This window comes from Phalacrocorax carbo, chromosome 7 (genome assembly GCF_963921805.1).
Source record: "Phalacrocorax carbo chromosome 7, bPhaCar2.1, whole genome shotgun sequence".
In the NCBI taxonomy this organism is placed as follows: Eukaryota; Metazoa; Chordata; class Aves; order Suliformes; family Phalacrocoracidae; genus Phalacrocorax; species Phalacrocorax carbo.
The window spans coordinates 1,555,773-1,567,617 of record NC_087519.1 but is presented as its reverse complement, the minus strand read 5'-3'; the positions used below and the strand labels follow the sequence as shown (position 1 = coordinate 1,567,617).

The 11,845-nt window shown below is 54.6% G+C and overlaps 1 long non-coding RNA gene across 5 annotated transcripts; it reads left to right on the top strand.

Annotated features, from left to right (window-relative positions):
• Nucleotides 1–1,203: 1,203 nt before the first annotated feature.
• On the top strand, nt 1,204–10,876 carry LOC135314248 (uncharacterized). 5 transcript variants are annotated; one of them, XR_010373684.1, is made up of 9 exons: nt 1,211–1,862; nt 3,134–3,564; nt 3,719–3,849; nt 4,114–4,378; nt 6,627–6,807; nt 7,819–8,053; nt 8,806–8,927; nt 9,797–10,020; nt 10,466–10,876. It is a non-coding gene; the product is annotated as an uncharacterized LOC135314248 (long non-coding RNA). The 5 variants fall into 5 exon arrangements; XR_010373682.1 differs by lacking the exon at nt 10,466–10,876 and having other exon boundaries at nt 1,208–1,862; nt 9,797–10,417; XR_010373686.1 differs by lacking the exons at nt 4,114–4,378; nt 10,466–10,876 and having other exon boundaries at nt 1,204–1,862; nt 9,797–10,417.
• The last annotated feature ends 969 nt before the right edge of the window (nt 10,877–11,845 follow it).

Below are 11,845 nucleotides of genomic sequence, written 5' to 3'. Positions count from 1 at the left end.
TCTATTGATGTGAAAATAGGATTGGAATTACTCACTCTGGTTGAAAGGTTAGTTGAAGGTTATTACAGGAAAATTGTTATTCATACATTTTTTCTGTGCTGCTGGATAGCCTAAAAGATTAAATTCACAGAGTGCATAATGACCCATCACAACGGACAATGGTGGGAATAATCTCCAGAGACTCCAGATAACAGAACAGAGACTTCTTTGAATAATTCATGGTTCAACAGACATCCCTCACTAACAGATTACATGTGAGTTTTCATTAGAAAGGAGATAATTTAAAGTAGCTTTAAAAATAACCGGTATTTTTAACGGAAGTGGAATTACCATAAGCATTTATGCAGTTTGTTTATGCTTTAATAAATCTACTTTCCTCCTGACCTTCATGCCATGGGAACAAAACGCAAAGGGATAAAGAAAGTCATTGTTTGTGACAGTCCCCTCTCATCCGCATACTGCTGATCGAGCATCGGTTTCATATTCTGCCTCACACTCGACTGCCTTTAACACACAGGACGGACGGAGGAGCGCTCCGGCCGAGGAGGATGCTCAGGACATCCCGGACCACCCGGCGCTGGGGGAGGATGCTGATGGAGATGCGGGGGGGGACGAAGGACAGGATGCTCTTTCCCGGCCCCTCCGCCGCTCGGCTCCGTCACCCAGCATCAAAATCACACACTGGCTCTGGCTAATCTTTTAATTTTATCTCGTGCAATAGCTATTACACTTTAAAAGCTGATTGTTAAAAGCACATATTTATTAAGGTTTAACAGAGGCCCGATACGCATCTATCGCATTGTTGTGAGCTGCAACAAATATATCTTAAAGAATTAATCGATATTTAGTAAACATATAATAGTTATCTTCTGCAATCTAAATTAAATACTAATTAAAGCTATATAATTCGCTGCTGCGGGATGCTTAGATTACAACTTTTCCAACCAGGGGAATGAGGAGGGTCGCTGTCGCTGCAGAGGGGCGAGCGGGGCGTCCCGCAGACGGGGGGCCGGGGGGGTTTGGGGTGCCACCCGGCGCTGGGGCTGCTGCGGCTCAGAGCAAGGCTGGGAGCGGGGGCGGGCTGCAGGTCCCGGGGAAAAGTGTGCGAAGGGGGCTGCAGTCCGGGCGCTGCCTTCCCGCAGCATCCCCGCGTCTTCATCATTTCCAGGCTTCGCTGCCTCCGTCACGGGTTTAAGGCCAACTCTTTAACCGCTCACAGAATAAAATTGGTGGGGGAGTTGAGATGGTAATTACACGGTAAGGTGAGATAAAGTAAATATTTGAAAGGTGATTCATTTCCAGCATAGCTGAGTGATGCGCGAGCATTCCTCTGGGAGAGCGTCAGCTTGGGAAATATTTACCTTCTCCCATCAGGTGGATTTGTGGGCACCGTGCACAGTAAATGTTGAGTAAAGTAACACAGCGCTGCTTAGCAGAAGGCCATCACGTGCCACCTCTCCCGCTTGCACCACCGCTGTTGACAGAGCGTATTTAGAGCACGCAAGGAAGGACTTTGACCTCAAACAACTGTTAAAAAGGAAAAAGGAGGAACTTTGCCGCGACCAGCGACATTTCCCTGGATTCCTTCTGGCCTTGCCAAGAGCAGAATCTGTTGTAAACTCTGCAGGAAACAGCGTTTTCCTTATCTTGCAGAAGATGTTTGCTCTAATTGCCATCTTCCTGCGGCCGAGGGGCGGTCGCTGGGGAACGGCGGGGCTCGGGCTCGGGGCTGGCCGGAGCAAAAGGCATTTTTTGGAGGCCCTACAGACACAGCAGCAGCTCCCCAGGGCAGCTCCTCCTGCCGCAGCCGCTGCCCGCCTCTCTGTGGCACGGGATGCTAAAGATCTTGCTCACAGCTGCAGGTATTCCATGCTCCTCCTTCATTTTGATGTGCTATTTTCGAACGTGGAGGGCGGTGGGAAGAGTTGCCCTCCTCCGTGGGCAGGAGGCTCTCCGTCAGGACCAGGTTTTCCCTATCTCCACCAGCCTCTGGTCACGCTGGTGTAGATGGAAAGCCCTGGGGCAGACTAGATGACTCCCTAAAGTCCTTTCCCAGCCTTTGCACGGCCTGGAGAGAAAAAATTGAGTTTTTAAACATCATAAAGTACTGCGGTGCGCAGCCCCCGTCGCAGGTGGGTTACGAGCCCTGTGCTCTGCAGGACGGGCAAGCCCGCCTTCCCGGCAGCACATTGCAATGTTCTCTTTCGTCAGGTCCCTCCCTGACTCTTTGTGTCCCTGCTTGCACCGGCTGATCTTATTTCTGCCCTTAGCTGGTTCAGCCGGGCCGTGCAGCCACCCGCACGGTGCAGGGAGCCCAGGCGCCCCGGTTCGCCTTCGCTGGTGAGCAGAGGGAACCCTGGCAAAGCGATGAAGGGCATGCACGATGAAGTGTGGAACTGAAGTGATTCCTCAGGTCTTACCCCATCTGAGTATTAACTGGGAAGGATTTATCCCCAGGGAGGAAACGGAGTGGGTGTAAAGATTATATTCGCACCCCACCCCTCTGGGTATAAGGGCTTCTTATGAATAATCCTCGAGCCTAAAGGATGTCGATGAGGACTTTTATAGATTTAACATGAAACTCCAACAACTTCTTCCACTAAATCTTCTGTCAATAAATCATTTTTTAATTATAAGCTTAAATTATCAGCTTAGCATGTCTAAATGATCTCTGGAGTGATTTCTGCTGAAAGATGTTCAGAGCAACATTAAGGAGGCCTAAGAAGAAAGTTGTTCTCCTTCCTTTTAAAATGCTTTCTCTTTTTTCCCACCTCCCGGAGAACCGACCAGCCGATGCATGTGTGTCAGACGGGATATGAATGAAATTCAGCCCACCCCTAGATTAGGGACTGTACAAATCCACATCCGAACGTCGCGGCTCGGTTCCACCTCTGATATATAGCGAGAGCAGTGGGTTTGATTTAGTGCTGCCTTCCGCGATTACCTCGCACACCAGAACTTGTCTCTGTGCAGTTCAGGAGCGCTCAGGTGCCCTGGAAATTATTTTGAGGGCGGCAACACATGCCTGTGCTGGGGCGGGGGGAGTCCCAGGGGAGAAGGACCAGCTGGGTCACAGCTCGTGGCAGCAGCTGGGGATCCCGTTTGAATCCAGGCATCCTAATTTTACCTACAGAAACACACCTTTTCTGTTGTCTGCGCTCCACGATCTGGACCAGGAGCCTTCCGATTCTTCAGGGAATCATCGAAGCCCAGAGAAAGGGGCACGGAAAGCAGGCAGGCGAGATGCTGCTGCATTGCACTGGGCGGTGCTTTGGTGTGATGGAGCTGGAGAAGCGCGTTATCTGCTCCTGAGGCCCCGGGACGGCGAGGCGGGTGCAGCCAAGTTGATGCTGTTTTGTTAACTGCAGGCGAGACGTGCCCCTTGTTTCAGACGGTCGTCAGAGCAGGGCCCTTTGCTCCCCAGATCGCTCCCTGGCCCCTCAAAATCAATGCGAGAATTATTTTCTTCTTTGCAGGAGGAGATTTACAGCGTTTCTCATCCCTGAGTTTCCCATGTTCCCCTAATTAATGCAGCTAACGGAAGCTGTACGGCCCATTGGCCAGGTGAGGCACCGGGAGCCGTGCACAGGGCTCTGCCCCGGCCGAGGGCCGAGGACCGAGGCAGGAGCCGCGTGGCTCCCTGCAGCAGAGCATGGTCTGCACGCAGGGGCTTTACGGGCCGACATGGAAAGGAAACAATTCAGACATTTTCTCGTAGCTTTTCTGTTCCCGGAGAAGTGCCTGACCTGTGAATTGTTGCTTGACTGACACGCTGCTCCTCCTGCGAAGGAGTAGCAAGTCTCTCCATGTTTTAAGAGGTCTGGAGATCTTCACACGCGAGCACTGTCGGTATGTGATGGCAATCCTCCACAGCTCCTCTTATCCTCCCCAACTAGGCTCTGATTTCTCACTTTCTTTCCCTCTGCCCCGATTAATCTTATTTCATGGATTCCATGACAACATAAGCATCTGAGGATCTCGCTCTTCAAATCATTATTGAATTATATGCAGGGAGACGGGGCTTGCTCAGCCCCCAAACCACATTAACAAGATCATGCTATGAAGGTCGAATGCAAGAATTAAAGGGAGTTCTAGCAGCTTGTCATTTTGCAGGGGGGTGCCATGGCTTTTTGTCGTGTAATACAACCACCAGCTCTCCAGACTGCCCTGGGAAGAAAGATTTCATCTCTCCTTCCACCTTCCTTTCATCCAAGAAGAGGAAGGAGGGCAGGAGGCCAGCCGAGCCCCTCCGCGCGGGTCTGGGCTGGTGAGCAGGCTCACAGCCCTGCAGCGTGATGCTCGAGCCCCGGCTACGCTGCGGCTGGGAGGACACCTCATTTTTGTCACCCCTAAAGAAACGGCCAGTTTATTCCATCTGGTAAGTGGTCCTCAATTACTGCTGGCAGAAATGAGAAACTGCCCCTCTGAAGAACTTGGGAGCAGCCTGGCTCCTCTGTCCCCATCCATGAACACTTGATTTCAGCGGGCGTCCGCTGGAAGGGTGTCTGCAGCTGGGGAGGGATGCCCCGGATGGCTAATAAAAGGATGGGTAGCAGTGAGAGTGGGAAGGATGGGGGGTGGCGGGGCCAGGGGGAGTGATGTTGGTTTTTCTGAGCCTGCCTCCCTTTCAGCTGGTGGGTGTCCGCCAGCCAGGCGGCTAATAGGTTTCTGTGTCACGGGGGGCAGGCGGCGGTGACGGGGTCACGCTCAGCCCCGCGTGGCTCCCAAGGACGAGGCCGCTCCGGGATGCTCTGCTTTTCACCCTGCTCCAGCACCAGGGCATGCGGCCTCCCCACGTTTGCATTCATGGGGAGCTGAGATCTCCCCCCAGCCTGGGCTGTGAATACCCCTGCCCCAGCCTGGTTAAAGGCTTTTGTCTGTGCTTAATGGTGTGGCTTCAGATTTACCCATGAGGAGGTGGAAGCTGTAAATAATGTTGTTTTTTTAGAAAAAAAAGCCTTTTGAATGGGATGTTATTAACCCCGAGCTTTCCAGAGAGGCTCTTCCTGCAAGGTGCTGGCACAGGCAGGACCCTGGGGGTGCAGGGGCATCTCAGGCAGCTCAGCACCCACAGGATGGTGCCCGTGCGGGACCGGCAGCCTGGGAAAGCTCCTGCACGCTGCTTTGCACATCCAGGCATCAGGCAGCACATGCCAGTCCTGGAGCTGCGTGCCTGTCACCTGGGGGGGGCAACTGAGCTGCAGTCACCTGCTCACGCCCCTTCGGTGGGCAACACCCCTGCGCCCCCAGCTTGGCTGCCAGATTGGAGGCAGTGGGGGCGTGCAAGGGGCCAGGGGGATCTCCACGGAGCTGGGGGGGCTGCATGGAGCTGGGGGCTGCATGGAGTTGGGTGATGCATGGAGTTTGGGGGATGCACGGAGCTGGGGGGGATGCACAGAACTGTCAGGGTGCATGGGGCTGGGGGGGTACACATTGCTGGGGGGATGCACGGGGCCAGGGCGATGCACTGATCCAGGAGCTGCTCCTGCTGCCCCCCAGAGCCCAGAGGGTGGGAGCAGGTCAGGACCCAGGTCTGCACTCACAGAATCAATACGGCGGGGCCGCGGGAAACGTACCACCCGAATTCCCGTCCCTCCAGCAGCAGGGTGGCTGTGAGCAGTGGTGTGAGCCGTGAGTGCTTCGGGCAGAGGCGGCCAGGCTCCCGCCTCACTAATAACTGGTGCAGGCAGGGCTCATGAATGAAAAATACTATGTGGCTGCAATTGGAGGGGAAAGAGATCTCACCCGGTGGGCTGTGGTGCTCCCTCCAAAGAGCCCAGGGCTCCCATGCACCTTTCCCAGGGTGATGCATTCGAAATGGCATTTGAATTTGGTGAAGATCCCTCATCCCGTGTCTTGAAGCAGCATCTTGGGGTTTGCGTCAGGGCTGCTGGGCTGGGGGAGAGGGATTTTGCTCCTTGTAATGTCCAAATTTAGAGCCTTTATATGTCCAATCCCCCCAATCCCTGGTCGCAGCTAACAACCACACTCTGCATTTACCCTTCCTTCTCCTTCCACCGAACACGTGTAGCCTTCAACAGGTTGCTTTGTAAATTCCTTGCTATCTGAACGGCCATCTCCTCCTTCTGCAGAGCTGTCTGTTAGTCAAATAGTGAATCCTCACTGCAAGTTTGTTTTCGAAATTGAAAAGATTCGGTAAAATAAGGGTTTTGCTGTTGTTCAAATAAGTGCTTCCCCACTGAAACGGTGACATTTGCTCTCGGACCACCAAAGGGCTTGCTGTCTCCCACACAGGGCACCTTGGCTCCAGCAGGATGCTGCTCATGTACCATCGTTATGAGGTTTGGCATTTAAAAACGCCCACCCTCGATTTTAAGAGCGTGTATCCAAAAAAAAATCCTCTTTTTTTTTTTTTTTTTTTGCCTGCAGAACCACAAACCTCCCACACCTCGAGGGGCTGCAGCCCTCTGGGAGATCTCAGTGTTAGGCTGCAGGAAAGGGGGGGGTCCCAGTTCCCAAGCCAGGGCTGGTGTTACCTCTGGGAAACAGGGACCCAGCTTTTTGTCTCCTCAGCCCCAAGGTGCCAGTATCCCCAGCCCTGCCCGGGGCTGCCGTCCCCCAAAATAAACACTGAATTGTCTTGTCTCCTTCCTATTTTAATCCAGGAAAGCTTCGGACAGTTTCAAGGCCTTTCTCTTTGCCAACGATCCCTTTAAAAGGCCCAGAAACGGGGCGACCCAAGCGCGTGGTGCCAGCGGCAATCCAAAGCACCCGCGTAACAACACTTCGTGCGCTCGCTTTTCATCTTGGCTGGCCGAGCCGCTCTAAACATCCCGAAGCCCGGAGGTAGGAGCACACGTGCCTTTTCCATGGCCAGCCCTCCAAAACACCCACGCAGTCCTTTAATAATGTAAAAAGCAGATGATGTATGAGAGCCTCGCAGGCCGTTAGCACTCCTATGTATCACTGCTCAGGAGTTTAGTAAAGAAAATTGTATTAGAGGCCTGGAAGAGCAGTTTCCCTTGGAGCTCTGCGGTCTGGGCAGAGGCGCCAAGGATGCTGCAGCCCGGAGTTTTGGGGGAAGCCTGCTGCTTTTTTGGCAAAGAGACCCACTAGGAAAGTGTTTCTGACCTCACTAAATTACTGTTATCATTAGCTTTTATTGCACCGTGGCGGTGCAGGTACTGGGCATGAACGCTGATTATTGTTATTTATTAATCACAGCAGCATGGAGGGACCCTGCCTGGGCTCTGGGCATCGCCGGGCTTGGGCAGGGAGGGCCTGCAGTGCAAACCAAATTAAATGCAAATAAAATGAAGCCACCCAGGGCGATCATGAGCGGAGGTGTTTGGTTGGGGTCACCCAATGTGGGTGAGCACCCAGGGTTTCAATCCAGAGCGGGTCCCATAGAGCAACCCACCTCCCGGGGGGTGAAGAGGGATTTTCCGTGGCAGCTGGGTGTTCCTGCGTGCGGGGAGCTGCCGGGGGTCTGTTTGCCCCCCTCTCGTGTGCTGAAAGGCCCCTGAGGAGGGTGGAGGCTGAAGGGCACATCAGTCCTGGAGCCTATTTTTCCCCCACTGGGCCCAGTGTGTGAGTGTTTCCTCGCACCCGGAGCACCTCGACAGCACGTAGTCACTAGCACGGCTTTGGGACCACACGTGCACGGCCATACACACGGTTTACTCGGGGCTCATAGCTCCGATGGATGTCTGCCCTCAGCAGCTACCGAGTACCTGGGCATCTGCCGCAGGGGCTTCGGGGAGGTTTCCATATCCGCCTCTCTCAACGCCACAGACTGGAGATTTGGGTACCATATATACGATTATAACTTAAGATCATGGCTCCTTTGTTTCTCAGCCTTCAAGTTACTCATCGTAGCCTGCAGGCTTGAAAAAGGCGCTGATTATCTGTCTGGCGCTGTGACCCGTGCTCTCCGCCTGCTGGAGGAGCGACCCCTTGGTTTATGCTGTCGATATCCAGAATAAGGAAGTTTGTGGTCTTGCAGCTTGGGGATTATCGCTCTGAGATCCTGGGATGTGGGGCTGGGAGCAGAGCCGGGGAACGCCGCCTTCTCGAGGCACGCAAATGTGGGGTGAGGAGAAGAGGCGCAGCAAGTGGAGGGGTGCGAGAGGGCTCTCTGCCTGCCTTTCTGGGGATCGGCGGCCAAAGCATTTGGAGGGGCTTTGCAGGATTATTCTGTGGTTTATTATGCTGAAGGATGCTGGCACATCCACGCGGTGCCGGCTGCGGTGTTGTTCCACCTCCGGCATTAACCAGGGTGCACCATGTCCCAGTGCACCCCAGTTACCCCAGTACCGGTGTCCCCAAAACCCCCGCCAACAGGCACAGAGGGAGTGGAGGGGACAGCTGATGCCTGTGGGTTAACCGGCGGGTAGCGCAGGCAGGGTCAGGTGCTGACCTCGGGTGCGTGGCTGGAGGACCCTCGGCGGAGCGTGTGGGTTGCCGCCCCCCGCCCACCGGCGCTGCGGGGCTGCGGGAGGGTTTGGCTGCTCGCGGGCTCCTGGTCGCCCCTCCGCGGGAGAGCTGGTGAGCCCTCACCTCCGAGAGAAAGCCAGAGTTTTGTACGCTGACCTAGAACCGGTTGGACTCTGAACTGAAGTGGTATTTAATTAAGAAGTGCTAAGTTTCCCGCTCCAGCCCTTGTTTGCCATCTGGTATAACAGGGAGAGAGTGGATTTTTTTCACTGTTTACTATTCTCCTTGTTGCTACCAAACCAGACCTGGACCTGGGGAGTCTTCAGTGTCAGCATCCAAGTGTGTGTTTTTATGCACGGTATATGCAAATGCTAGGTAATTTATTTTATAAAACTATTTTTATTGCAGTTCCCAGCGCTCCCGGTACCAGCTGCGATGCGAATCACTTGGATGTTAAAGTGCTGTTGACAAAATTGTTCCCAGCGGCACGGACGCACAGATGCACCTCTCCCTTCCTGCTGAAATTCAAGGTATTGGAAGGATGGAGCCATCGATGCAGCCCGAGCCCTCCGGAGGCACGCAGGGGTCGTTTGGGGACAGAAAGCCTGTAACGATGGACTGCCTGCGTGCAGGGTCTGTGGGAGACGTGCTCAGACTGCAGGAGCCAGCACCGCCGGCTCGCTGGCTGCTGCGGCAGCGTGGCGCGGGATGGGGCACCGCCGGGCTCTGCCTTTCCCAGCTCCTCGGGCGGGGAGGATGCGGTGGGACCTAGGGAACAGCTAAACACAGTCTTGGGGGAGAAAGGCTGCTTTAGGAAGAGCTTTCCTTTTAATTTATTACTCTGGAGTGCTGCTTACCTGCGGGGTGTCTCACAAGCGTGGCATGTCCCAGCTGTTCAGGCCGGGAGGGATGGTGAGCATCAGAGCACCCGCAGCCCCCCGAGGCGGTGGGTGGGCTGGCCGGGCAGGAGTGCGGGGGACGGAGGCGGGGAGAGGGGGATGGCATCTGCAGGGTCATCTGGAGAAGGGAACCTGGCAGGAAAAAGGCTGGGGGGCTGTTTCAAAGACAGGAGCTCCTGGCGTTGGCGTTCGGAGGTTTGGCTCAGCCCTTTGCAGGGAGATGGGCCATTAGCCTCTCATAGGATCACAGAATCATTAAGGTTGAAAAAGACCTTTAGGATCACCAAATCCAACCATCAGCCCAACAACCCCATGTCTCCTAAACCATGGCCCCAAGTGCCACGTCTACACGTCTTCTAAATACCTCCAGGGACGGTGACTCCCCCCCCTCTCTGGGCAGCCTGTGCCAATGCCTGACCACTCTGGCATGGAAGAAATTTTTCCTGATGTCCAACCTAAACTCCCCTGACGCAGCTTGAGGCTGTTTCCTCTCATTCTAGAGCCTTTCCTGAGCCTTGGAGAAAAAGCAAGAGGAGGTGGTGTGCTGCCAGCTGGCACCCAGAAGAACTGACCACCAAAGCCCTGGGGAAGGAGAAGTGCTGGGGTGGGAGATCAGGGGTGGCTCCAGGATGGCTCCAAGGATGCAGGTGGAGATGCAGGAGCGGAGGAGGCCTTGCCGGGACACCCCGTTGGGGACCTGCCCTCGTGCCGGCTCGGTTTGCAGGTGAGGAGTGCGTGACTGCAGGGCCCCAAATGCAGGTTGTCCTGGGTGTGTGGAGATGCCCCTTCTGGCAGCGCGGGGCTGCCGGCCCCCAGCCCTGCCCACCCACCATCCCGCGGCTCTGCAGCGGCTCCGGGCGCCCACCGGCACAGCCCTCCCCATCCTGGCACGGCCACTCGATGGGGCAGGGCTAGGAATGTGGTGACAGCCGCGTTCGGGGAGGAGGAGTTAACAAGCAAGGAAAATAGGAGATAAATAGCAAAAGAATGCTTCAGCCCATTCATCCTGGAGCCTTACTAAATGTACCATGAATGATTCCTTACGAAATTGAGCTGTATGTACACTTGCTTGATGGCACTGCAGTGAATTGCTTCTTTAGTAAATCTGTCATGTATACGCAGACTTTATTGCTTTTTTTTTTAAATGTAAGAACTGTGCATCTCTTCAGGTTGGATATCTCTTGCCAGAAGCCAAATTAGATTCCAGTGCATCGTCCTGAGTCCCTGGTGTTTGTGCTGGGGCCTGGGGCAGGGGTGCCTCCGCTCCCGGGATGTCTCTGCACTTGCCTTGGATGCCACGATTTTGCCAGGTCTGCTGTGGTTATTCTGTCGCCCCAGCACCACGACGGTGCCTGTGTTACCGGCTGCAGGAGCTGAGGTGGCTGGCAGGGATGCGGTCGCTGCATCAGCAGGACCCCAGGAGTGCTGGTCTGGTCCTGCTCCCAACCAGGCATCTCTGCGGGGCCACGGACCAGTCACAGAGCATGCACTGGAGTCCCAGTACGGCTGCGGGCACCCCACGTGTGTCCAACGTGTGTGTGCAATGCATGCACCCAACGGGGAGCCCAGCACGTGCCTACAGCGCGCGTGCCCGGAGCACGCATCCCACATGTGTGTCCTACACCTGCAGCCAGCACGAGCGCCAGAGCAGGGCCCAACGCCGCGTCCGCGGCGTGCCCTCAGCCAGGGGCTCTGCGGCCAAGCCGCGCAGCCGTTTCCGCATCCTCACCCGCCGGCAGCGGGGTCACTGCACGTGTGCCGTTAGCAAACTGCACCCACAACCTTTTCATGCCCCAATTTCCTCCTTGGCTGCTTCAGGAGAAAGATTTCTTCTTTCTTCTCGCAGGGTCAGCGAGAGGGTAAATGCATTAGTGCGGCTCCCGGACGGACGGTGCTGTAACAACAGAAAGTCTTACTGCTATTTATTTGCTGGATTTTGCTTTGAGGGCTGCTAGCAGCCAGCCGTTGGCTGTGTATTTACATGCTGTGCTCCCAGTCCATGGGACAGGACAGATATATTTTCTAGGATAATTTCTTTTCCATAAAAAATATTTGATTGCGGTATTGACAGAACCGCTGATGTAAAAGGGCAAGGAAATATTTCCAAATGGTTTATCTGGCAGCTGTAAATTTCATCTCATGTTGCTTATTGACCTCTAATTGTTTCCAGTAGTAGCGGGAGACAGAAAGATCAATAGGGCCGGGGAGATAGTTAATATCCTCCCGGTGCACTTTAACTGTAGTTAGAAAATACTGGAATTCATCTTCCTGTGATTTCTAGCAGGTTTGTAATTGAAACACTGGACACCCGTATCTTGGACTTCACTGTGCGCCGAGTTCTGGATAAAGCATTAATTTCCCTGCTCGCCCCTTCTTCTCGCCCAGTCCTGGGGGCTCTGAGCAGCCTCGTGCTTCTCCAGCTGCCCTTCCCTGGACAGAGGCACTTTAGAAATTGAGAAGACCCTAATCTAGGGAAAAGGTCTTCTCCCAGAGAGCCTGACCGCCTCATTTGCTCCGTGACGGCGGGGCTTGGGTTGGGTTTGCTAAGC